At 39.7% G+C, this 27,177-nt stretch overlaps 1 pseudogene; it reads right to left on the bottom strand.

The window, feature by feature from the left end:
• Positions 1–2,329: 2,329 nt before the first annotated feature.
• On the bottom strand, positions 2,330–14,047 carry LOC117759514 (annotated as a pseudogene).
• Positions 14,048–27,177: the final 13,130 nt, after the last annotated feature.

Here is a 27,177-nt window from a genome sequence, read left to right as displayed (position 1 = left end):
GTGTCAATATTTCCTCGGTGTCATAGCGCCACCTACTGATTCGCCATGAAACAGGAAGTACTTTGTAAATCCACCCTGCAGTATCCAACCGGCTCCGAACTACTGACCTATAATCACAATCCTGACCTGAACACATCCATATATTAATATTAGTTCGGGGTCATAGCTCCACCTACTGATCAGTGTGAAGTTGTTGTAACATTGTCCAATTGACACAAAATTGCTCATGCTACATCAGAGCCCCTACTTGAACAGATCTATTAGTCTGTATGTAATAATAGTGATGGCGCCACCTACTGGCAACAGGAAGTACGCTTTGTTTTACAACTATCATTCGATTTACATAAAATTTTCACAGTGTGATGTGCAATTGATAGCCTGTACCGTAATGAGCAATTAGCAACACGTGACGGACGCAGGAAGTGAAGAGTTTATCCTTGCCGCAGTGCGCAAAATGCATGTAACGCGGAGATGTGCGCTTGGTCATTGATCGCTCTCTCCACTAACCGCAACAGGCTTGAAAATGCCTGTGCTCGGGCCCGTTAGTGCTACAACGTAGCCCTAGTTAGGGCCCGAGCACCTCCGGTGGGAGGCCCTATTGTATTTCGAGGGATTTGTATTTCCCTTTTGGGGCTTTTTCGGGGCCTAGACATGCTCAAATTGTTACCAAAGTTTGCAGGGAATTCAAAACCCCAAAAAGTAATTGTATTCTGGAGTAATTTGAAATGGGCGTGGAAAAATGGTTCAACAGCGCCATCTAAGGAAAAGCCCCTCAGTTAGCTTTCACCGATCTTTACAAAAATCGTAGCCCAGGTGTATCATGACCAGACAAACAAAAAAGGTCAGAGGTGCAATTGGAAAAAAGCAACAGGAAGCCCGCCATTTTGACTTTAGTGGCCATATTGGCCATTTCCCACATTTTTACTTTGATGTACTTGTCCCAGGGCTTTCATCAGATCAACTTCATATGGAGATGTGTGTCATCACAACAAGATGGAGATGAAAACTACCTCAAAGATTGATTTTTCGTCACACTGTGTGACCGTGGCGTGGCGTCAAAGTTTGATTATACGCCATCAAAACACGAGGTTCTGTATCTCTGACATATTTGGTCCAATCGAGTCCAGAGTCCAAACTAGACATGTAAGACAAGAGTCCCGGCCTGATGACATCTACACAGACGTTTTTTATTATTTTCCTATTTCATTTTCAAACAGACAAGTTGTCAAAATAGAAATCAGTCAGACAGCAGATGATATGTTAAATTTGTGCAGGTACAGACATATGTAAAATAACATGGCAGTGCCTGCACCTTCATTTCATAAAGAGACAATTCAACAAACATGTAGTGTGTACTTTTTGAAACAGTTAAAGGGGACATTGTATGCCCATTTTACCACAAGTTGATATGGTTCCTTGGGGTCTTAATGAAATGTCTGTAACATACTTTGGTCAAAATACCACAAGGATCATTTAAAACAGCACCCTTTTTACCCTGTCTAAAACAGCCCTCCACAGAGTGACCTGTTTTGAGTGCCTGTTCCTTTAAATGCTAATGAGCCAGCTCCCCCCTCCCTCCTCTCCCCCCATGATTTTAAACGATATAAATTACATATTTTATATGATATAAATTATCAAATATGCATCCCATACTTTGTATTCCCCTTCTGTTGTCCTGGAGTTTTAATTTTCCCAATCACATAATTAAATGTCCCCCTCTGCCCATCCACTACAAGCACACAAGCAGACAGACAGAGAGAGAAAGAGAGGGGTGGGGGGGGGCTATGAAGACCATCATTTACCCCCGAACCCCGACATTCAACGGGTACAACAACAAGCGGAGAAAGCAGAATCGCGGGCTGACCAGCGTGGAGAAATGCGCGTCCCGTGTGAACAGCCGGCGTAACGAGTGTGGGGGGGCGGGGGGGATGAGGTGGAGGGTGGGCCAAGGCCATGTAGGGAGACTTCCTGTGTATTGTGTCGTCACAATACACAGGAAGCTCATTCCAGTCACTCAAGCATGACGTTTCTGACTTAGAGGAACCATAACAAAATGCGCGAGTGTTTTTTTCCCAGAGTTTTTGGGTTGGTAGACATGCCAGATACCCACATTAACGTGTAGAAGCACTAACAAAGTGGAATTTGCATGCTATGTCCCCTTTAACATGTAATGATTTGCATTATGGGGACACACTTTGTGTTCCCATAAGTAAGACACGTTCCCACTAATTTAGATTCCCCTTTAACACTTACCAACACTTGATAATTCCCCTGCAACTTATTTCCGAGTTAAAGACAGTTTGTGATGTTTGATATTAAAGAGGGTGGAATGCAGTGAGCATTGGAAGTCATCAGCTGACAAATCCAAGGAAATACTAGAGATGAAGTTCTTCAGACATGCTGCATTAACAGTCTGTGATCAGGATAAAGTATAAAGTGAAACTAGACCAAGTCAGTGAGGCTGGAGCGAGGAGAGACTGAAGCATCTGTCACGGTGAGGAACTCAACCCAGTTCTGACAGAAGCCACGAGAATACTCTCCTGTGTCGATGACGAGTCCCCACAGGCAGCTCTGGCCCGTTTTGTTCCTCAGAGCCAGCTGAGCCTCCCGCTCCGTCACGTTGAAGCTGATATTTCTAACTTGCACCACTAAGAGGTAAAGCAGTCCACCTGTTACAATGCTGCTGTACCACGCACACGTGAAGCAAAGTGCTGAGCTGTGAAAACAAAGAAATGATGAGTGCAAGATTAAAGCATAAAATAGTATTTTGTTTCAAGAAAAAAGTTTTTCTCGTTACAAATAAACCATTGGCCCATTTTCATTTGAAAAGCACGTTATAAAAGAGGAGGGAGGAAAGATTAATAATGAATTTATAATGAAAAAAACCCATCTATAAAGAGGAAAAATAAAACAATTACTTTACTTTATGTTATGTTACTTTACGTTACTCGACATTACGTAACGTTAGTTTACGCTACATTACATTAATTTACTTTACGTTAGTTTACGTTACCTTACATTGCTTTACTTTACGTTATGTTACTTTACTGTACGTTATGTTACTTTACGTAACTGCGTTAGTTACGTAACTTTACGTTACTTACTTACTGAGAACTCAACCCAGTTCTGACAGAAGCCACGAGAATACTCTCTGTGTCGATGACGAGTCCCCAGTTACTTTACGTTACTTTACGTAACTTTTTTTTTTTTATATTCTTTATCTTTTGACAGTTGTTTTCAAAAACATACATCAGCCCAAGGGCAATTTTCTTTCTTCTGCTGTCAATCTTTTTCAAAATTGGGTAACTTTGTACATTTTGGGAGAGGTATAGTGTGTACATGTAGACAATAAGCACAGATCAAAAGAGAAAAAACAAATAAGTGAATTAAAAACAACACAAAAAAAACAACAACAACAACAAAATGCTAGGGGGTGACTTGGGAGAGAATGGGATAGAGGTCGATGAGGCTTGCTAAATTAAGGCAACATTACAGGGTCATTCATTCAATACCTCCACAAAATCTGGCTTTAAGGGTTTTACATATCTCACCCATTTGTTCCATAATTGAATGAACACAGTTTTCCGAAGACGAAGGGAAAAAGTAATCCTTTCCATAACATAAATGTCATTTACTATATCTATCCACTCCTGTATCGTGGGGGGCCCAGGAAGCAGCCAGCGCCTTGTAAGCACTTTTTTACAAGCGGTTATTAGTATGCCAATCATATATTTATCTGGGCACCTTGTTTGGGAATCAACATTTACTAAAAATAATGTTGTAAATTGCAGGGGCAGGTCAGTATTAAGAATGCTTTTTAATGCTTTATGAAACTCTGCCCAGAAAGGTTTTATCACTGGACAATCCCAGAATATATGCCAGTGATTTGCTTCCCGAGACCCACATTGTCTCCAACATGTGGGCTCCCCTCCAGCAAAACGTGCTTTCTGCTTCAGTGTAATAAAGAAACGAATAACACACTTCCACCCAAATTCCCGCCACACGTTAGAGTTGGTGCATTCCCACTGGAATTTACATACATCCAACCAGTCCTCATTTGATATTGAGAGGCCACCTTCTCTTTCCCATTTTTCTCTAACACATTCAGCAGTGTGGGATTTTTTTGTCATGAGGCCTTTGTAGAATCTCGAAATAACTCCTTTATTTGAATCATTTTGGTGGGCACCAAGAAATATTCTCAATATTGGGTCAGCAAGGTCTGTTCTGTTTCTAATGTTATGCTCAAAATAACTGCGTATCTGGAGGTACCTATAAAATTCCGATTTTTCAAGACAATATATTTTCCTCAGGTGTTCAAAGTCCTTTAATTGCCCCTTTTCTGTAAGGGAATAGAATGTCGTTATACCTTTTCGAATCCAAAATTTAAATCTATAGTCAATTTCATTTGGCTTGAACCCAGGATCATAAGCACACCACTGAAGTATTTGTAGTTTATGATCTAGCTTATATTCTCCTTTAATTGTATTCCAGATTTTTAATTGGAATTTGATCCATGGATTTTGCACATTGTCTATGAGTTTTCCCAAATTTGTATGTGCCAATACTACATGAATTGGGGGATCCTCCATGATGGAGAGTTCAATGTCTTTCCATCTGGAACAAAAATTTGGGGTACATATGTTAATTAAGGGTTTAGTCTGGGCAGCGTAGAAATAATCCTTAAAATTAGGTAGACCCATTCCTCCTTGCTCCTTTGGGAGTTGTAGAGTTTTAAATTTAACCCTGGGTTTTTTCCCTTGCCAGATAAATCTTGAAATCATTTTATTCAGTTCGGAAAATTGTATTGAGGGATTTTCTGCTGGAAGTGCTTGAAATAGGAAGAGATATCGTGGGAGAATGTTAATTTTTACAGAGTCAATTCTATGGCTGAGACTGAGGAAAGAAATAGAGTTCCATCTGTGTATGTCATCTTTAATTTTTGTTAGGAGGGGGGCATAATTTATCACTGCCAGTGTTGAGATATTTTTCGGTAAGTGTATTCCTAAATATTTCAATGAACTCTGGTCCCAGTTAAAATGAAATTTGTCTAATATTTTTTGGAGGCGTAGAGCTAAAAGTCCAAATTTGTGTTTTTTGCAGATTTAGTTTATATCCTGCATATCTACCAAATGTTTCTAGCAGGTTCATTAATTCTGAAAAAGAGTTTGAGGGGGTACTTAAATAGATCAGGATATCATCGGCGTACAATGCTACCTTGTGGTCTTCTCCATTTATGCAGATGCCTTTAATACTTTCCGTCTGTCATATCCACTGTGCGAGAGGTTCTATATAAAGTGCGAAAAGTAATGGGGAAATTGGGCACCCCTGTCTTGATCCGCGTTCCAATATAATGGTATCTGAGAGATACCCGTTTATTTTTATCCAGGCCGATGGTTTAGCATAGAGCGTACGAATGCCCTTGATAAAACTGTTATGCATGCCAAATCTTTCAAGGACTTTATATAAGAAAGGCCAGCTAACTGAGTCAAAGGCCTTCTCAGCATCCAAACTGATTAGGTAGGCTTCAAGATTGTTCTGTTGGATATGATTTAATATGTGCAACGATCGCCTGATGTTATCGTGGGTTTCTCTTTGTGAGATAAATCCAGTTTGGTCATTATGTACAAGTTGAGGAAGGATGTTTTCCAGTCTTTTAGCAAGTATGGTTGTGTATAATTTGTAGTCAACGTTCAACACCGAGATTGGTCTATAAGATCCACATTCCAGTTTGTCCTTTCCTTCTTTGTGGATAACGGAGATCACTGCCTCACTCCAAGATGGAGGCATTTTGGCGTCTGTTAAGGTTGTGTTGCAGGCCCTAAGGAGGCTTGGCACTAACTCAAATCGAAATGTCTTATACCACTCTGAAGGAAGGCCATCCGGACCGGGTGATTTATTAGCTTTAATAGAGATAGCGCTATTCAATTCTTTCTCAGTTACCGCTGCTGTCAATATCTGATTTTGTTCTTCTGATAGAACAGGCAGATTGAGTGAATTGAGGAATTTGCCAATTTGTTGCTCGCTCTCTAGATGTGGTTGCGTATACAGAGATTTATAGTACTTTTTAAACGCTCTTTGTATTTCATCTTGTTAATAGTTTATAGATTTAGAAACTGGGTCCCTTATCTTGTATATAGTTCTGTCCGCTTGCTGTTTTTGCAGTTTTCTCGCCAGAAGTTTTGCTGATTTTGGGCCTGACTCATAATATTTCTGTTTTGTAAATATAATTTTCTTTTCAATTTCCTGTGAGTGTAATATATTTATTTTGTTTCTTACTTTCTTTATTTTTATCAGCACATTAGTTTTTTGTTCTCTCTTATGCTGTGTCTCAAGATCTTTTAATTCTTTATTAAGGTTTATTAGTCTTAATTGTTTTTCTTTCTTTTCATGGGCACAGTAAGATATAATTCTCCCCCTGATGACTGCTTTTAAGGCATCCCATACTATAGCTGAATCAACCTCCCTGTTATCATTTTCTTCAAGATACGTTTTTATTTCCTTTCTCATTTGGATCTTAAATTGTGGGTTGTTTAGAGTACTTGTATTTAACCTCCACAGTGTTTTTCCAACTTTGTGGCTTATAAGTACAGTGCAGGACAGAGGTGCATGATCAGATACATTTATACTTCCAATATCACAGCTATACATTCTATGGCGATCTCTTTTCAACACAAAAAAATAGTCTATCCTTGAGTACGTATCATGGGGGCATGAGTAGAAAGTGTAATCACGGCCAGATGGGTAAAAGTCTCTCCATAGATCTAGTATGCCCAACTCTGCAATTAGAGCGTTAACTCTTCTATGCAATGGAGTAGTCATTACGTTTTTTGATGAATCTAGTTTTCTAGGTTCCAATCTCCACCACCTATGACAATTCCCGGTGCCCCTATCATTAAATCAAATATATTTCTGTAGAAAACAAAATCACTTCCAGGGGGGGCATAAATGTTACATAATGTCAATGAACCGCCATCTATTTTTCCAGAGACTATTATATATCTCCCTTCTTTGTCTGTTACCTTTGACAGATGTTCAAATGATACTTTTTGGGATATTCAAATTGCTACCCCTCTCTTACGGCCTGATTTATAGAATGAGTAATATACCCTTGAAAACCCCATTCTCTTCAATTTTTCATGTTCTGATGGGCTGAGGTGTGTCTCTTGTAAGAACACATGTGCCTTTTCCCTTTTCATTTTTGATAGTATTTGACTTCTCATTGCTGGGTTTAAAATCCCTTTCACATTAAATGAGATAACTTTTAGAACGTTCTCATTCATAGTTTCCAGCTTCGATTAGCACAAAAAGACCTCTACTGATATCCCTGATGCCACAAAAGTTGTACACTAAAAATATCTCTCCCAAGGAACAAACACAATACAAACAAAAAGAGGAAACGTTTTTTAACGGAACATCACCGAAACGGTTTATAACAGTTGTTTCCAGTGTAGAGGCTCGATTCAAATGAGCCTTAAAGGACTTTTTAAAGTCAAAGTCCCCATAAGGGAAAGACCCACTTCGTGTCAGTGGTGGGGCCCTAAAGTGTGGCTTCATGGTAGCGCAGATCTAAACAAAGTTGAACTAAATCAAACCATGGATAACAAGCCAATTAACAAGTCCCGACTCCTTTAATTTGACAGAAAATAAAACTGTAGGAGTAATTGCCTGTTTTAAACGCCATGGCAGTCTTCCGGGCAAGTAACCAGAATGAGTATCGCTCGAGTCAGTTACTACTTATCTGAATTTCTATGAAGAATCATCAGTCTCTTGTCGAAGGGGATCGCTTTCTGAATTCTTGTAGTTTATCCTTGTATTGAGAGCGCTGGGTGTTTTTGGATTGTGTGGAGCCGTCCGCTGCGCCGGGTTCCTGCTCTCCACTCCGGTCACGCCGTCTCCCCGCCACCTGCCATTCAGACAGGAGCCGGGTCTCCTCTTGGTCCGGAGCAGCAGAGGACTTCACCACCGTGACTGGAAACCCTTGTGAGGCCATGTCCCTCGTCGCTTCTGCAGCATCCTGGAATAGCCGGGTGCCATTCTCGTAGAAGACCTGCATCCTTGCGGGGTACGGTGTCTGGAACTTTATTCGTTTTTCTTTCAGGACTTTCTTGGCTTCGGTGTATTCACTGCGTTTCTTAAGCACCTCGTGGGGGGAAGTCATGGTCAACGTAGAAGCGATCATTGTTGAAAAACACTTCTTTTTTCTGCCAAGCTCTTCGGAGCACCTCTTCCTTCATCCGGTAGCTCCCGAACTTGAACCTGAGGTCTCTGTCACGGGGCAGGTCGAGCGCGTCTTTCAGCAGGTTATCCAGAAAACCAGCCATGTCGGTGCCCTCTCTGTCTTTGGGTATACCGTAAATCCTTAAGTTATCCCTGCGTGCCCGCCCCTCCTGGTCTATCAGCCTCGCTTCCAGGTTAGCTTGACGCTGCATTAGCCGCTTGATTAGCGTTGATGTTGCTTGAAGCACGGTCTCAGTTTCTTCAATTCTCCCCTCTGCCTCGTCCAGTCTGTCGTTTGCTCTCTTTAATTCGTGTTTGATGTCAGTGAGTTGTACCCTGTTATCTCTTCTGAAGTCCCGGACTTTGTTGAGAATGCTTCGCAGGCTAGCTTCGGAGTTTTCCTCGTCAGGTGAGGACAGGCCCGGGGAGCTGCTTCGGCTGTCTTCCATCACATTTGTGGTCGTCCTACTTCTAGTAGTAACCCCTTTCTCCATTATCAAAGAAAAATTGCACTGTCTCAATCTTTAGTTTCAAGTCTTCTTCAATACACCTGATTCAGTACATTTTGTTCCCGTTTTGAGTCAAATAGATGATGAAGCAAAAGCAAAATTCCGTTTTGTTTTTTTTAATCATCATCGTATTGGTCATCACGTGAAATACCAGGAGCGAGTTCACACACACACACGCACTCCAGAGTTTACAATGCTGGTATTTAAACATCATGAAAAGTGAGTTGTCAGCATTTTGTGCGCTCAGTACAACACAAGACTTGACTCACAGTCAGACGTTGACTGGCTGTGACCAAATTGTATTCATTTTCATATCAAACTTTATCTTCTTTATTTCAGTGACAGTGCGACACACAACGACATAGCATTAACAACGTAAACAGTGCTGCTTTTGAAAATCCATTGAATTTGACATTTTCCTTAATAAATAAATTACTCATTTAAATACTACTGCCTCCACCATGTTTGCACCTGTAATCATTTACACATTTACACGTATTGTTACTAGATCACCAGCAAAACGCCCACCAACCAAACGTGCAATCTGTTATAATACACATGCAAGGTAGCACTCTTTATTTGGGATTTGAGTCGATCAGGTCCCTAAATCTCTTCCTCAAGAATTTGCCCATGGATGAGAAGAACCTGATCCTTTCTTTTTAGGTGACGTCAATTGAATCCTCAAGACGTCAATGAAGACGGAGTCAGCCAGCTGTGTCTCCATGACTTTTAGAATCTCCTTCGCAGTGCCAATTTTCTTAACCAGTTCTTTGAACACAGCCTTGTGGATCTTGTCAACATTTTTAAATGTGGTTACGCTCGTTTTACTGGGATTGATCTGCTGCTCTGCCTTCTCTAAAAGATTTTTGATAATAATGTCGAATCTATCAGACTCATTGATACTTTGGCCTTCTTTATGGTATAGAATACAAGCCGCGTAATAACCAAGCCCATCTGTATGTGAGCTAAGTTCTGCGTTGACATCCCTCTTGGCTCACAAGGATGCCGGACTTCAGAAGCCAGCCTTGGCTTGACAGTAGTTTTGCCCAAACGAGAGCTTTGTGTAATATGATCTGAATCCTCCTTAGCATCAGAATTTCCATCATCACCACTTCCGTCATCTGAAAATTCGTCATCAGCATTTCCATCATCTGAAGATTCATCTCTATAATTTCCATCATCAGAATTTCCATAATCTGAAGATTCATCTCCAGAATTCCCATCATCAGCATTCAAACTCTCCTCTGAATCCCTGAGATGTGAGATGACCCTGAATTCTTCATCCATGTCCTCTTGAGGGTCCTGGTCTTCTTCATCACACTGGTTGATGGATGAAGTGGCGACCAGTGTGGGACTTTTGTGATAATCTGATAGTTTTGCTGGCTCAGAAAGACAAGGGACAGCGGTTCTGCCAAAACGAAGGCTATGTGTAATAACATCTGAATCCTCTTCAGCGTCAGAATTTCCATCATCTGAACATTCATCTCCAGAATTTCCATCTTCAACATTTCTATCATCAGAATTTCCATCATCAGATTTCCCTCTCTGCTCTGAGTTTCTCAGATGTGAGACACGTCTGACTTGGTCACTCCTGTCCTCATGAAGGTCCTGGTCTTCTGCTTGACTGCTGGTGGTGGATGAAGTGTCCACCAGGATATCCATCACTGCTTTCTGTGATGTAGAGTAAACTATGTCACAGCTGTCTTTGCTTATGACCATTTGTGTTTCCCCCTCCTGGCTGTCCAGTAGGAGGGCAGTTGTGTTGCCTTCTCCTTGCTGCACCACGCACTGGCACATTTTCAGGTGCAAGCAATTTGTTATATTGCTAATTAGAACGATCATTGCGTTTAAAGTTTCTGGAATATCACACCTTCCCTCAGGAGTGTCTGAAAGCATCATGCTTATGCGATTGTTTATTTTGCTCACTATCTCTCGAGCAATTAACCGGCTGAATTCACATAAGCTCTCACAGTAAATTCTTGAGTCATTCGATAAAATGTGACAGAAAAACTGTGGAAGGATGTCTTTCATGTTCTTCAGGACGAAGTCCTCATCTATTCCAAAGTAACACTGATCCGGTCGTACAAGTGAATATATCCTTGGGGATTTCTCTTTCCAATCTAAAATGATTGACTTGATGCTTTTTCGGATTTCCCTGGTGGACAGTTTAAGAACCTGTTTGCATAAACTCTTCGCAGTTACACGCAACATTTCCCATTTTCTTCAGCACATTCTCCAATTCCCTTACGGTGATGTGAATTAATTGGGTGTGGCCATGACATCTGAGGGTGAAATCTTCATTTGCCAGTTTGACATTAAAGGGAAAATATTAGTTATAATATCACTCTTTTCCTTTAACATTAAATTTTACTATTGAAGAAACTATATCATTCATTCAAGCATTAGAATCATACGTTTAACTGATAGAATTTATAGCATTTTGTTAGTTTGAGGGATCCATAAAAAGAATCTCATTAAGGGAGCACACAGACTCAGCTTTCCCAACATACTGTAGTGGATATAATCTTCATTTGAAACCCATTAAATCCAAATGAATAAGTGATGAACGTTACGCAAACTGCTTCACCAAGAATCAGATCGCTGCCTCCGACTGAGCTGAGATGTTTTACTCACTTCTCTTCATTCATCACCATCTTCACTCCGACCTCTCACCCAACTTCCCTCTTCCCTCTTTCCCTTTCTCCTCCATCCATCATTCTCCCCTCACACTGCTCCATTAACTTTACGCAAATTACGTAACAAATTACGTTAGTTACGTAACTTTACCTTACTTAGCGTTAGTTATGTAACTTTACATTACTTAGCGTTAGTTACGTTACTTTACATTTAAATAAGTAGTCAAAAATGTCCAAATAGAATCTTCTATTAACTGTTTCCCACAATCAAATACTGATGAGATGGGGCAGTAGAAGAGAGCCGTCATGACATACTGCCGAGGACAGATGCTGCAAAGCACCAAACTGATCCCATACAGAGAGGCAGCACGAACACCAAGAGGGTCAGCAGGAAACTGCGGTGGTTTGCCTGTCCGACACAGCTGTTTATCCTGCAACACCTCAACATCTCAACACAAACACACAGCACAGACCCACAAGACAAAGATCTGTGAGACCCAAGCTGACCTGGATATGTTGGCTCCATATACCTGCTGTATTTAAAATAACTCAGTAGATGTAGTATTTGACCAGGAAATATTCAATAGTCTTTCAAATGTAAACTTCAGACTATCATGTGGGTTATTCTAGTTTGGTGGTAATAGATTCAGTATACTCACAGTATATCATGGTTGGTTCTGGAGTTTCTATCTATATAGTAAGTGTGAATAATAAACAGGAAGATTAACATCATATATCCATTTTATTCTTTTGTCTTTGAGGTTGTAAGTCTATTGCAGACAATGAAACAATTCAGAAACTGCATGAGGTATAAAGAGATTTATAAAACTGACATCATCATCTTTAATGTTCTTGGCAGTGTGCAGTTCAGGAAAGTGTCTGATAAAGCTCACAAACAAATAGACACCCTGTCTTCCTGGTTGGCCTGAGACAGATCCCAGTTTACCAGTTTTCTAGTTCAAGTTTACATTTCAAGACATTTTTGTTGGGAGCAGTTTCCATTTAAAAATCAATCTTTGGATGCAAAGACTTTTTCACTTGAGCCCCCGCTCCCCAAAATGTCTGTGCACGGCCCTGAGGAAACCAGTGGGTACAGTAGGAGTCTTTGCTCAAGACATGAACGTTGTTGTGTAATTACAGGGCAGTTATCTAATCTGTCATAATTCAATATTCACTTTCATGATGTGGTGTGAATGTACAATTCAAAGAAGTATAAAGATGTTATAATATCAAATCCAACCCACCAGACACAGTGGTGGTCCAGACGCTTGGCGCAGGATCCACAGGTTCGACAGTGTCCGGCCCGCGGGGGTCGCATTGTTTTGCACACAGAGCATCTGCTCCACTTTTCTGTCAGGGCAGGAGGAGAGGAGGAGGAGGCCGCTGATTGGATGGATCCATTAAGATGTGTAGAGTCCTTGTTAACCTCCTCACTCTGGCTGTGATAGGAGGTGGTGTGAAACCCTGGGGCTCTCTTGGTGTGAATGAGAGATCCGATGGTGAGGATCGTCCCAGCAGTCACAGTGCACAGCTGCAGATGGCTGACGTCCCCACGCGGTAGAATCTCTGTGATGAAGAGGTAATACATGTAGGCCAGAGAGAACAGCGCCAGAGTAAGGAAGAAGAGGGTGCGTCTCCTCTTGCGGTGCGTAGCGTAGTAGTACCAGAGGACCAGGCAGAGCTGTCAGGATGATGATGCCCAGCAGGTAGTGCAGCGCTGCGGCCCGGAGCAGCACCAGGGCCGGGATCATGGAGATCTCCAGGTTGTCAATCAGGGCCCCGAGAACAGGAGAGTGACATCCGCTGTGAGGGGGTTTGTGTCTCAGCCACCTGCAGCGCACACATTCAGGCAGAGTTACAAACACTTGAAAATAAAAAAACTTAATTAGGAATGATGCTAATACACTTTCATTGATCAAACTAATAAGATGATATGAGGAAAAATCACATGTTTTCTTATTAGAAGGGTCAGACCCTGTAATTTTAATATTGTGCTTTGGTGTGATGTCACACGTGTTTGGTTTTAAATAAACTGTAAAAAGATAAATAAATGGATAAAATAAAATGAATTTATGATTAAATACATTGCAACATGAAGTCTCAGAAGGATCTGGGGCCCTGGGACATTTCTTCACTCGGCCTGAAGTTTATTGTACTAAAGCAGGGATTCCAAAACCTTTGAGTCCTTGATGCCCAAAATAACCGAGTCAGAGATATGTAACCCCCATTATCCCAAAGGATATTTTAGCTGAGCTTGTTCACAAAAAATCTCCCATGTGCAATGTTTCCTGTGGTGCTGTAAACTGACCTGCTGCAACTGATGCTGTCACTCATCTGTCATAATCACCATGCATGGTTATTTACATGGTTTTATTCTAACAAGTACTTTTTTTAGCTTTTGGAACAATTCTGGCTAAAATATGATATTGAGAATTCCATCTAAATTGTATTTGATGTCTGTAAATCACCTTGTGACCCTTTTGTGTCTCATTAAAGGTCATACTTCTTCTAACCTGTTAAAGGCCTCGTCCAGATCTTCACAGTCAGAGCAGCATCCGTACTGGTAGATATCACACTCGCAGCAGCACATGGGATCATCTGGCTCCGGAGGCTTTAACTTCTCCCATTTCATTATGGCTTCCTGAAGTTCACAGGGCAACTTCGTTCTCTGGAGCGATGCACAAATGAACTACACCATTAAAACAAACTATTAGTGCAGGGAACATATCTATGGAAATGTACTGACAGAATCTATAACACAAAAAACACACACACACGATCTATAACTTTGAAAAAAGCACATATATACATACATATCAACATATATATAGGAGCAATTATCGTAATTATAGAGGGTTTAGTTTACATCTGAATTGGCAGCAATATTTCATCTATCTTACTGTCTATAATGATATAAAACCACTTATCAATTAAAAGCAACTAATTAGGGCCCGAGCACCGAACGGTGGGAGGCCCTATTGATCGCTCTCTCCACCGACCGCAACAGGCTTCAAAATGCCTGTGCTCGGGCCCGTTAGTGCTACAACGTAGCCCTTGTTGTTGTTGTTATTATTATTATTAATATTTCAGTTAAGTTTCCATGAGGTTAACTTGTATTATTATTGTTTTAACCATGACCATAATTGGTCATAATTTTTTTGCCATATTGTACAACCCTAATGTAATGTAATATTATAAGATTAAAACTGCAAGTTAGTGGAAATGGAACAAAGACAATAGAAATGATTGCATGTATCTTAAATTAAGACCAACATTTTTGTTGTTTGATGTACTCTCATCCAAGTTTAAGGAAAAGGGAAATCTCCTCAGGTTGAAGAAGGTCCTCTCAGAGAAGGTTCACCCTAGGCCATGGAGCACCAAAGTACACAACTGCATGAGTGTGTGTGTGACACAGTGTCACCACTTTATCACTTAACAACTGGGTTGAGGAACGATTTACTTAAGTAGGGCTTGAGGTAAGTTGGTTTTCACAAAGGGAATAACTCCTTGTCTCTTCAGAACTTCAACAAGCATACCGTCCTTCCGGAGGGGCTGGTCATGATTCTTGTGTTCATTAAATGAAGACAAGACAAAGAGAGCAATGTTAAGATAACAGCAGATCAACTTGAGCTTTGTAGAGCATATTACTGTTGATTAACTGTAATAATTCATTATCACAAATTACCTTACACTGTGTGCACAATTATTAGGCAAGTTGTATTTTTGAGGATTCATTTTATTATTGAACAACTACAGTGCTCTCGGTCAATCCAAAATGTTAATAAACCTCAAACCTGAATATTTAAGAAAGTAAAATTGAGGTTTTGGCTTTCTTAGGAGAATATCTATGTGTGCACAATTATAGGGCAACTATTAGTGTGCAGAATTATTATGCAACTAAATGAAAAACGAAAATGTTCCCATCTCACTTGTTTATTTTCATCTGTTAAAGTGAGAATAATAAACAAACAACTCAAAATTTACAAATAAACATTTCTGACATTTAAAAAAAAAAATCAGTGACCAATATAGCCACCCTTCTTTTCAATAACAGTAATAAGCCTTCCATTCATGGATTCGGTCAGTTTCTTGATCTGTTGACGATCAACTTTTTGTGCAGCAGCAACCACAGCCTCCCAGACACTGTTCAGAGAGGTGTACTGTTTTCCTTCACTGTAAATCTCCTGTTTAAGAAGGGCCCACAAGTTCTCAATAGGGTTTAGTTCAGGTGAGGAAGGGGGCCATGTCATTATTCTTTCATCTTTAAGGCTTTACTGGCTAGCCATGCAGTGGAGTACTTTGATGCATGCGATGCAGCATTGTCCTGCATACAAATCATGGTCTTCTTGAAAGATGCAGACTTTTTCCTGTACCACTGCTTGAAGAAAGTGTCTTCTAAAAACTGGCAGTAGGTTTGGGAATTGATTTTGAGTCCATCTTCAACCCGAAAAGGTCCAACTAGCTCATCTTTAATAATACCAGCCCATACCAGTACCCCACCTCCACCTTGCTCGCGTCTGAGTCAAAGTGGAGCTCTGTGCCCGTTACTGATCCAGCCACGGGCCCATCCATCTGGTCCGTCAAGAGTCACTCTCATCTCATCAGTCCATAAAACCTTTGAAAAATCTGTCTTCAGATATTTTTTGGCCCAGTATTGACGTTTCAACTTCTGTGTCTTGTTCAGTGGTGGTCGGGTTTCAGTTCTGAGCACTGAACACCTTGTACTTCTGGGCACTCCAGGTAGGTTGCAGTTCTGGAATATGACAGCACTGGAGGATAATGGGTTCCTGGTAGCTTCACGTTTGATTCTTCTCAAATCTTTGGCAGTTAATTTGCATCTTTTTTTCTCAACACGTTTCTTGCGACCCTGTTGACTATTTGCAACAAAACGTTTGTTCTGTGATCACGCCCCAATATCTTAGCAATTTCAAGAGTGCTGCATCCCTCTGAAAGACTTTTTTTTACAATTTTTGACTTTTCAGAGTCAGTTAAATCTCTTTTTTGGCTCATTTTGCCTGAGGAAAAGAAGCTGCCTAATAATTATGCACACCTTGATATAGGGTGTTGATCTCCTTAGGCCACACCCTCCCTCATTACACAACTACACATCACCTGATATGCTTAAATCCAATAGGCATTCAAGTTTATACAGCTTGGAGTTGGAAAATATGCATAGAAATGATGATATGGTCAAAATACTCACTTGCCTAATAATTGTGCACACAGTGTATAAGCAAAACATGTTTTGATGCTAACTGGGACTCCATACAAGAGACCCTGTTTGTTGGAGCCAAGAGTTTTCAGCTGATTGAAACTCTCCAGCAAACGCCCAGTGCAGTAGCTGAGCTTTTTGTTTGCATCCAGAGTATGTAAGAAAACAGAAGACAAAAACAAATAAAAGTAGAATTAAGAAAAATATTTACTTGAGCTTAATTGCTTGGTGTCAACAGATTTAAAGGAGTTGCTGTGTAAAATATTGAAGGTTACATTCAAGGCTTTCCTTGTAATTACATTCAAGTGCAAAAAACAAGATATGTGTTGATACCATAGACTGTACATGAAGAAAGACAATGTCCACCACTGCCCCCTGTCAGGAAATTAAGCTAAAATACCCTAGATACAAACATTGCCATCCTTTGGTGCCAAAGTCTCTGCACTAATGATCGGAGGATGTACAAGTCAGAGTCAGCTGTCAATCATGGCGTCTCATCCCGTTTTTATCCAATTAAATAAATAATTAAAACAAAACTTACTAGAAAAAAAGACACTTGAACATTAGTGTGACACAGAAATTATGAAAAAAATGAGTTTGATGTGGTCTTTGGCGTTTCAGGCTGGATCCACATTAAACAGCTTAGCAAATGTGTTCACGACCTTGTGTCGACTTATCATGTCCTGAAAACCTCTCACCAAATGCCTGGGGGAGTTTTGCAAATTCACCAACATATTCAGATGTCATAGGAGACTTTTAGTCTTGCAGAATAGGAACATGCAATGTTAGCACACAATATACAGTTCTTTAGTAAGCCATAGGACAAATGTTTTGTTTTTTTAGGTTAGACATTATCGGTAAATATATTTTGTAACCTGTATTTTATATTTAACAGAGAACAGTGGCAGTAACCAGATCTATCCTAACAGTCAACAGTACACACCAAGTCACAATCTCTTCTTTCAACAGATATAATAAACCTTATGTTTACATCCTGAAATGCATGCATGAGCAAGCTTTGATCCAAATATAGAAGAAAACCGATTTAGAAGGATGATAGTAAAACATGGACCAGATAATTAACACTTTATTATTATTAAATTAAAATTAGTGATTTTCTGGCCATGACTGTTTAAAACGTAAAAAGTGTTCACCTTACCCTGTTCTCCCCTACTATATAATTAAGTATGCAATAAACTCAAGGCCAAAGTTGCATTTAATTGCTGATCTAGGATCAATTTCATTATCCCAAATGTAATATTAACCAATATAAAATAATTATCAGAACACATCAGCTCTATCATATCCAACATGTTGAATGGAAGTCAGGCTCGTTTCTGTAAACGCTAGCAGCAAAAAACTCCTTAAAACTCCTTTTTGTCCAGTTGTCTGCTACTCTCAATAAATAGTGCCGTGGTTGCCACAGAACCCCTGTGCACAATCAGACTCGCTCCTTGGCAACTTTCCCCGACCCCACATCACCACCACATCTCACTCCTGCAGCCGACGCTGATCGCACCCAACTACCACAGGCGAAAGGTGAGAAGTTTGCACGCCTACATAATGCCACTCAGCAAGTTTTAATGAATGATTTTCAAACAGTTTTACGGTGGATGTTTCTGGATCAGGAAGTTTCAGGTGAAGTCGTTGTGTTTTGCGTGGCATGCCCTGTTGTTTGGCTGAGCACAGTGGCGTGCTATAGAGGAAGCCTGGTGGCACGGGGATAGGCTGCACAGATACGCTGATGATCAAAACGGCAGGGTAAACTATGATCTGGTAGGTTTCAGGAAAATTTAATTCAGGTGGTACGGACAGGCAAAACACTTAGACTGTGTCTCAATTCAGCGGCCACATCCTGCGGAGGACCCAGTCTATGGCCAGGTACACCTTGTTGGCTGAAAAGAAATGAGATGTTCTGGTCTTCCGATAGCGTCACCAGGGACAAAAAAAGTTCTAAGGTTGATTAAAAATGTTTAAAATACGTTTTATTTTAACTTGTGTATCATTGGCTCTTTGGTTGAGTACATATATTTAAAAATAAATTCTCCTTGAAGTTTTTGCCTCGCTTTTTGCCGCCATTACCTCACGGAAGCGGAATGAATCATGAGATATGTTGTGCTGGGAAGGATCCACACGGTGTTTCCTCTGTTGCTCTGGGCTGGAAGGACACTGTAGGAGCCATATTCGTTTATTGTTGGCATGTCATATTATTTTGGTTAGATAACCTGCAGTATTATTTTTGGACACTTGGTGGCGGTCATTAGATGCACAGGGCTGTATAGGGGCATAGTTGACAGGAAATGGATGCACAGATGGAGGGAGAGCACACAGTTCTCACCAGACCAGGATCAGAGCAGCACACAGCTCACAGAATTGGAAAACCCGGTACGTTCATGTCATCTACAACTGTCTCAATAAACAACAACCCCCTAAATTGAGACACAGCTACCACACATACCAAACCAATCGCACACGCACGCACACACACACACACACACACACAGAGGCCTGTCTAACTATTTTTGCTCGGATGATATATTGTCCCCAGAAATAATGGCGATAAACGATAATATTGTCATTTTAAGACATTTTTAGCCCCACAGTCTCAGCGTCCAGAGTTAAATCTGTATATGTAGAAAGTCTGTTTCAGTCCCGCTCACAAGCTAAACACAATTCAGTTCAATCCAGCACATGGAAAGTGTGTTCCTGTGGTAAACATGGATGAATGAACTCTCGGATAGGTCGGTGATGACATGATCCAACACTGGTTGCTTCAGTAAGCAAACGGGCAATATTGAGGTCGGCAAAAATTGCAAGTGTTGATATGATTTCAACTCCAACGCACAGTGGGAGAGATATATGCACTATAGACTTGTTAGACACGGAATATGTAATCAATTGAAGTAAATTGCATTGACCTTCATTAAAGATGAAAAAAATATTGGCTAATATCTGATTTTATATTTTTTTAAGTTCTGCAATATGTGGAGTGATGACGTCAGAGGTGGCACTTAGCGACTGGTGATTTCAGTCTTCAGATGGTTAACTGACTGTCAAGCTGATACAATCAAATGAAAACACATCACTCTATCACACGGCCCATTGCTGCAGCTCCTCTTTTCAGCCTCTGTCTGAAACACTTGGATGGTTGGAGCTCCTGTCTCTTTATGACCTCCCTCCCAACAAAGCCCATGTCTGCTCTGATTGGTCAACTGGCCCGGTCTGTTGTTATTTGTCAACTGCTCCCGGTGAAATGTCAGCCTTCACTCTTGCTCTACCTGGCTTTGTTAGGAAGTATGAGCAGAAGTACTGTTGCGGTGTTGAGGAGCTTTAGAAGCAGCATTGTCTGTGGGGATTTTTTGCAGACCCTTTTCATACAAACAATCTAGATAACACACTTATAGAATATATAACACAGAAACTGAAAAAGCATGGTATATAAAGTTATGAAAAAATTAGTAATAACTTAGTGTAACAGTCTTAAAAGCATAAAACAGCACAAACATTAAATCTGACACACCATCCATAATGTTTGCTGTTAGGTGATATAAGTCACTCCATAGAGGTAAGATAAAGGGGGGAAGTGTAAGAGAAGAAATGTCAGCCACATTAAACACACCAGTACGATTGGGGCCATTGGAATGATTGATAGGAATAAGTCATGCGTGGGGAAATTGCTTATTTCTGCATGTCACTGACAAACATAAATCCAACAGCATCTTCCTTTGCCCTTTCCTTTCATCTAGACTGGACTTTTGCTGTTTGAGCCAAAGATGCTAGAGAATCATTGTTTTTTGCAAAATTGATCATAAAGGGTCTTCTGTACCTTACTTTAGAACATGTGCATATCGTTTATAGAAATAAACAAACACTATAAAATGTCCCATAAAACATGTTGATATCAATATGATGTTTTCAGCTTTACCTTCAAGTAAACTAGGTGAAACAAGAATTACATTTCTACTCTGAGGGTTTGCTGAGGTAAGAGTCCTCTTCTCAGAACAATGACTGACATCGACCTGGCAGGTAGATCTTCAAATCTCCAAAAACATCAGAGCAGATTTCCAAACATTTATCTTGATGAAATTACCACATCTTTACAATCTGAACGGTTACCTTCTCATCATCAGTCATGTGTGGTCCTTGTAAGTAGAGTTGCAGCTGGCGGCACCTGATTTGACCAGAGCTTGATGGTGGTTACCTTTGACTGACACCTGCGACTTGCACTTTCACATTGCCTCTTTCCTGGCTCGTCAACCATTTTTCTTACCAATAGGTAAGAAATATGTTTGATTCATCCTTCAAATTTTGATGTCTCCTCAAGGGGTGTGGTAAGTAAAGGTAAATAATAAACTACATCTTTAATTCTTAAAACTTAAATGTATCTGTTCAGGAATATTTAACAATAATTGCAGTGTCTTCACTGCCAGTATTACGTCACAGAGCCACTAGAGAGCACCATAAAACTGCATCAAAGATGCCTCTTGGTTGAGTGTCTGCACAGTGCACACGTGGGCGGATAAGATTTAGCTGTGCCTTTTATCATCAGCAGTAGGCGGCACTATAATTGTTTAATGCCTCACTGATTAACAGGGCTTGTAAAATGATATGTGCACATCAGCACGCTCACTACATTTTATTGGTTTGTTTGTATCACCTGGTGTGTTTTCACAGATGTCTTTGCACAGCTGCAGCTATAATGTGTCACCTCCCAGCTGCACTTTATTCAGATTGAGGTCCCTCCCTTAAGTGCAGCATGTTTGCCTAATACATAAATGATGCATCTGCATTAGTGTCAAGTTAATGACCATTAACATTTGTTTTTTATAGATGTGTGTTCAAATTGTTTCCAGTTTTGTTATTGTAAGACTGAATTATTTCTTAACAATCTCAATGAAACATTCCTTCGGTGCTGTCAGGATTCTTGTCACAGATTGTGTTGTATTATCAAAATGCAATATGATGCAGGTAGAGCCCCATGAACATGACATTCACAAATGAGCAAAGCAACAAAAAAAACAGCTCTTGAGGTGTAATCAGTGAGTAACATGTGATAAGTAACAGTAAGTTGAAGCACGGCACAGTGTCCAAGCAGCTTCAATCCTTAAAGAGCTTCAGTTTGGTTTCTGGAAGAATCAAAGCACTGAGACCTCTCCGCTCAAGGTCACAATTAGCTGCTGACACGAACATGTGCTCAGTCCCTGTAACAGGATCAAATTACAGCATCTTCTTAGAAGGACTTCAGAATTGGGTATCTTCCACACAGAATGATTTTTATATCACCGTGTCTTGGTGAACTCTAAATTCAGGGATGGACACACCAAAGATGCACGACACATTTTAGAGCTGATCATTCAGACCATATCGGGAGGTGATCCTGAACACATGTGGTCTCATTCGTTTAGCTGTGTGAACAAAATGTTTTGTTTACATCCTCTGACTGGCAACAATTATTTTTATTTTGACACTTCTCAGTAGTTCACCACAAAGCTCAAACAATCATGTGATTACCATCTCTAATGGTCTCTGTTGCAGGAGAAAATAAGGATAGATAGATACTGACAGTTCTTGCAACAAAATATAATTACAAACTTTGGGTATATGAAAGAAATATAACAAAATATGATTTGATTAAATATGCAGAGCATGTTGAATATCGAACCAGGACCGCAGTAAATAAGTAAATAGGAACTATAAATGTATATTATGTGTAAATGTATTTTTCACATTTCCTTTCAGATCATACAAAACGTGGTAAAAATGGTGGCCCAGACACAATCTAATTCCCACTGGTCATTATGATGCAGGCATTTATTTTAGGGATTCAGTGTGGACTAACAGCCTCGCACAGCGCTGTGAGCAAAGCTCTCATCATATCACCTTCACAAGGAAAATGCACTTTGAAATGATTGCTGTTCTCTCAGGAGCATTGAGAAAAGGTTGCTGACACACAAATCTATCATTTACTGTAAAGGCGGTTAATAATCTATTTTAACTGTAATGGCTGATGGGCTCCTCACAGATGGATCCACAATGAACCTCAGAAAACACACATCAAACAATAGGAGCACATTGTATAACTGGCATCAAGAAGAAAAGAGTGTGGTACTTGTACAACAACCACAACTCTTATCATTTATAGCTGATGGGACTCGTGGGTGTGACTGGTTGGACAACTTCTAATGCTCAGCAAGGTCAGAGATAACAGTCTCCTCTGGTTGGTCCTTGCAGCTGTACAAAGACAGATGTGGTCATCAAAAGGCTCAGCTTACACGTGTGGTCCAGAACTACAACTCTGAGACACAATCACACAGAGCACAAGTGAATCATGCAGCAGCAGCGCCTCAATGATACTCAGACCGTAAAGGTTCCATATCCTCTTCTCATGTAGGTGCATGTATATATAGTGTGCCTGTATGTAGTGCTGATAGCCAGTTTACAAAAATGTTTAAAGCACGTGCTCACAGTTGTTGTTGAGGCAGCACTTTGGATATTCTTGATTTAATTTCAGATTTTGTGATTTTTTTCCTGAACCATTATTACAACTGCACAGTTGTCTGTTTATGTATATGGCCAAAAAAACTCTTTATTGATTTTGTTTTTAAATTTGTTTGTTTTATGAATTGTGGCTGCATGGGCGCTGTCCGGTGCTGAAAGACGTTTTGTCATTTCCTTGTGGTCCCTAATAGTTTGTTATTCAAATTCTGTGTGCCATATGTGATTTTATAGGGAAAGGGAAAATGTCCTTTTAAAGGAACTCTGAAATGTATTATTTCCTTAGCCACTCAAAGTAATGGTCCAGCTCCCCCATAGTAAAGGTAGGGAAAACAATCCTGGTGCCGGCCATGGATGGTGGCAGTTGTGTTCAATCTCTTTGCCCTCGACTTTCTGGTATCTGTTAATTGGCTCACAGCACCAGCTGATGTTGAGGCCTGGAGGGTAAATGACTCAAAACAAATTCACGTGATATTTTTTGGTCTTAATGGGATATATTTATGTACCTGTAGTGCATACATTTTTGTACATGTAGGAATTATCTTTTTGTACATGTAGGACACATTCTTTTGTACTTGTGTGAAATACAGAGGGGTATTTGTTTCTGAAACATGTATTAGATATATGTAATGTTTATATGTATATATTTTTTTCAGGGCTGTTTTGTCTTTGCAAAACAACGTGTATTATTCTGTTAATGGTGTTTTGTATTTGCAAATAAATGGTAGGGAATTTGTAAAACATATTTTGTTTGATGGTTTTTTGGTATAATTTTTGGTCCATACTGTTGTCAATGCTAACAGCTGTTAAATTCTGCATTTTACAATGGCACACGTGGAGATAATTTGAGCAATTCCTGTGCACACTAGCACAGAGATTGACAGTTTGAAAATGCCATTAACTTAAAACGTAGTACTATATGGCTGTAGCGTTAAGCTTGATATGTTCTAAAAAACAGAACCAGAAATGTATGTTACATGATGATAACTGACAGCAGGAGGTGCCTGTGAACCAGAGCTCCTTACATTTGATAAACCTCAAAGGTATCTGTACAATGAGATCCATGAGACCTCAGTGAAAGCTGCTGGTGAGAACAGGCCTTTAGTCATGTGCCTCTTACCCAGTATATATACAGAGGCTCTGATCATTCAAAGGCAAAGATGAATAGATGACATGTCAGGGTTAAATATCCAACAGCAATGTGCTTTAAAAGGCAGCACCCTGCAGGCAATCTTACTTTGGTGTTTAACTGCAGGCTTTGTGCTCCTGCACTTGCTATTGCTGCTTAGCCGCTCCAGGGGTCTGTCTGAGCTGAGTGTCCAGGTTGTACATCTGTAGTTAGGGGTTTTCTGGTCTCCACGTAGAACAATGCATCAGATCAGAAATACTCCTCAGAGTCCAGTCACACAGCTGCAAGCGACATCTGTCGGAGCTTCAAGGTCTTCTCCAGCTCCACAGTCCCTCTTCCCCCTCAGCTCCAATTATAATGTAACAGTCAGGAGCCAAGTGAACATAAGGCACATCACACTATCACTGTGGCCAAAAAAGCCCCATTCAGACATATTATGGATGAATAAGAGCATTAATTAACAAATTACTATATTTACCAGAGAAAAAGAGGATATGTTTTAGTTACTTTTTGTGAAGTTCAGTACATTTACTACAACACATTGTTCTAGAGACTGATATATTATGAACTACTGGCCAGTGAGTCTAAATATTTCATGTGGATGTATATGCTCCCAATTGAGAAAGACGAATATGGAGTTTAGACACTTTGCTTGTTACCCTTGCATTAACTCTAAAACCTCAACAAGTTCAGCATATCCAAGATATTTTTATAAGTTCTGGCTTCACTGAGCCTAACAATAGTAGTGCTGGATTGGTTGAAACGACATAAGAATATAAATGAATGTAATTAATATGATCATATCATTAGAATGAAAACAGTTTCAGATGGTCAAAGTCAACCTAAGACATACTGTAAACAGATGCTGATGCATTCTGATTAGTCTGTAGCTTATTTATATAGAAATGAGAGCATTGCAGTAATCAAGGCTGATAGTAATGAAAGGTTGCATAAGTCTCTTTGTATCTGCCTGGCACAGAAATAGTTACACATTGTTTTTAATGGCATTAATAAAGATCTCAGCACAGGATTTCTAGAGAGGGGTTTGGTGTTTTATGCCAGAGATTGCAGTTTGTGTTAAACAGCACAGGATCAGCTCTCAAAGCAAGAAAGGTTATGATATTGGGGATAGTATTACTTAGAATATACAAAATTATCTGCCAACAGAAAAAAAAAAAAAAAAGTAAAAATTACTGGTACGATGAAATCAAAATCAGCTAAATCTAATACAATGTATTGCCTTATTGAGCATATTTAATCTTATGCATATTAGACTTTTTGCAGTGTACCTACTACCTTTTCTCAGCTTCAACACCTTCCGTCTTTCTTTTTCTCTTTCATGTCTGTGCAGAAAGGAATGTTTTGGTGCAGATATTACCCGTCTAGTAAAATGTGTATCACACTGTAGTGGATTCAGTTTGTTGATTAATCATTGTGCTGAGCATTGCTTCCTTCAATGGGAACTAGTGATCTCATGCTGGGGAGACGAGGACATGGTGTCCTTTGCATTCAAGTGGTTAAGTCATTTGAACACTGCTGATGCTGCACAGAGGCTAACAATTTTGCAAGCTAGCATTTGAGTAAGATAATGCAGGAAATGTAAAGACATAACCACAGAGATCGTGATGATCATGATTGGTGGGTCATGATCTTGAACATACTGCTGTCATTAAATCTGTCATTACTGCTCCCTTCATCTCTTTTCTTTTTTCCATCAATGTTAAATATTCTTATTTTAATGTTATGGTTCCTTTATTGTCTCCCGTGGAAGAAATTTGTTTTGGATTACGAGTGCTGCTGCGTCAAACCAGACATTGAGTAAAAACATTAAATACCTTAAATTAAGGCATAACATTTGCATGGGATAATGTGCTCTGCTATATTGGCGTCTATTGCACTTCTTCTGGAAGAGGGATCCCTCAGATGTGGCTCTCTCTGAGGTTTCTACTTTTTTTTTGTTCTTGCTAGATGGGTTCTTTTTGGTAGTTTTTCTTCACTGTTGCTAAGTATTAAGGGCAGAGGATGTCCCCCCTTGTTAAGCCCTATATGAGACAAATTGTGATTTGTGAAAATGGGCTATACAAATACGACTTGATTGTTTGATTAAATGAAAGGCCGAAGATTTTTAAAGATTTTCCTTTTTCTGTTTTTAAAATTAAAAGAAAACTCAAGTTAGAATATATTAACTTATCTTTCCCAAAAAAATGTCACAACTCATATAGGCCTACACAAAAAGTTTAAAGGCAACATACAGAGGATGTAGTGGCAAGTATTTCATGACTAACATCATATACAGCTTGGATTAAAATACTGAGATGTGAACCTTACATACCTCAATGGTGGGTACGCCCATGATTCATTTGATCTAACTGGAAAGAAGGTTGCAATAGCCAGAAACATGCTAGTACTGGTCAGTTACAGCAGCTCACTGAGCTAGCTAGCTTATTTTGATTCATATAGTTAAAGCTAGGGTTGGTAATCCTGGAAAAGTTAGCAAGAACAAACAGAAAATGATTTTGCCCTGAGATCTCTCTCTTTTCACCAGGTATTAACTATAGCACTTACAGTATGTTCTAAGAACACAACTTCTTCAGCAAATTAATATTTCAGGATTGTATTCTAACATTAAATAATCTATTTGAAGAGAATCATAATGTTATATCTTATTTGCCTTTAATACATAACAATACACTGAAACTTAATCTAAATATGTTGTAGTTAAATACACTAGTTCAGTGTCTGTTTTCGAAACCTGCCTGTTTAGAATGAACAGTTTCCTTGACCTGTGGTACTGCAGGCTTATTTTTGAAACTGTGATACGAGCTATGATCAACCAGAAAATATTTTTGCACCTAATTCACAGAATTTGTTTTATTACTGTTCACTTGTATGGTTTATATATTAGTTGGAATGATTTACTTAACTGCTGTTATTTGTAATACATGCATGTTGGATATATCAGAGGTCTGTTAAGAAATC

The sequence above is a fragment of the Hippoglossus hippoglossus genome, chromosome 3 (genome assembly GCF_009819705.1).
Source record: "Hippoglossus hippoglossus isolate fHipHip1 chromosome 3, fHipHip1.pri, whole genome shotgun sequence".
Lineage (NCBI taxonomy): Eukaryota > Metazoa > Chordata > Actinopteri > Pleuronectiformes > Pleuronectidae > Hippoglossus > Hippoglossus hippoglossus.
Note: the sequence above shows the minus strand (reverse complement) of the source record. Positions and strands in the feature narration are given on the sequence as shown.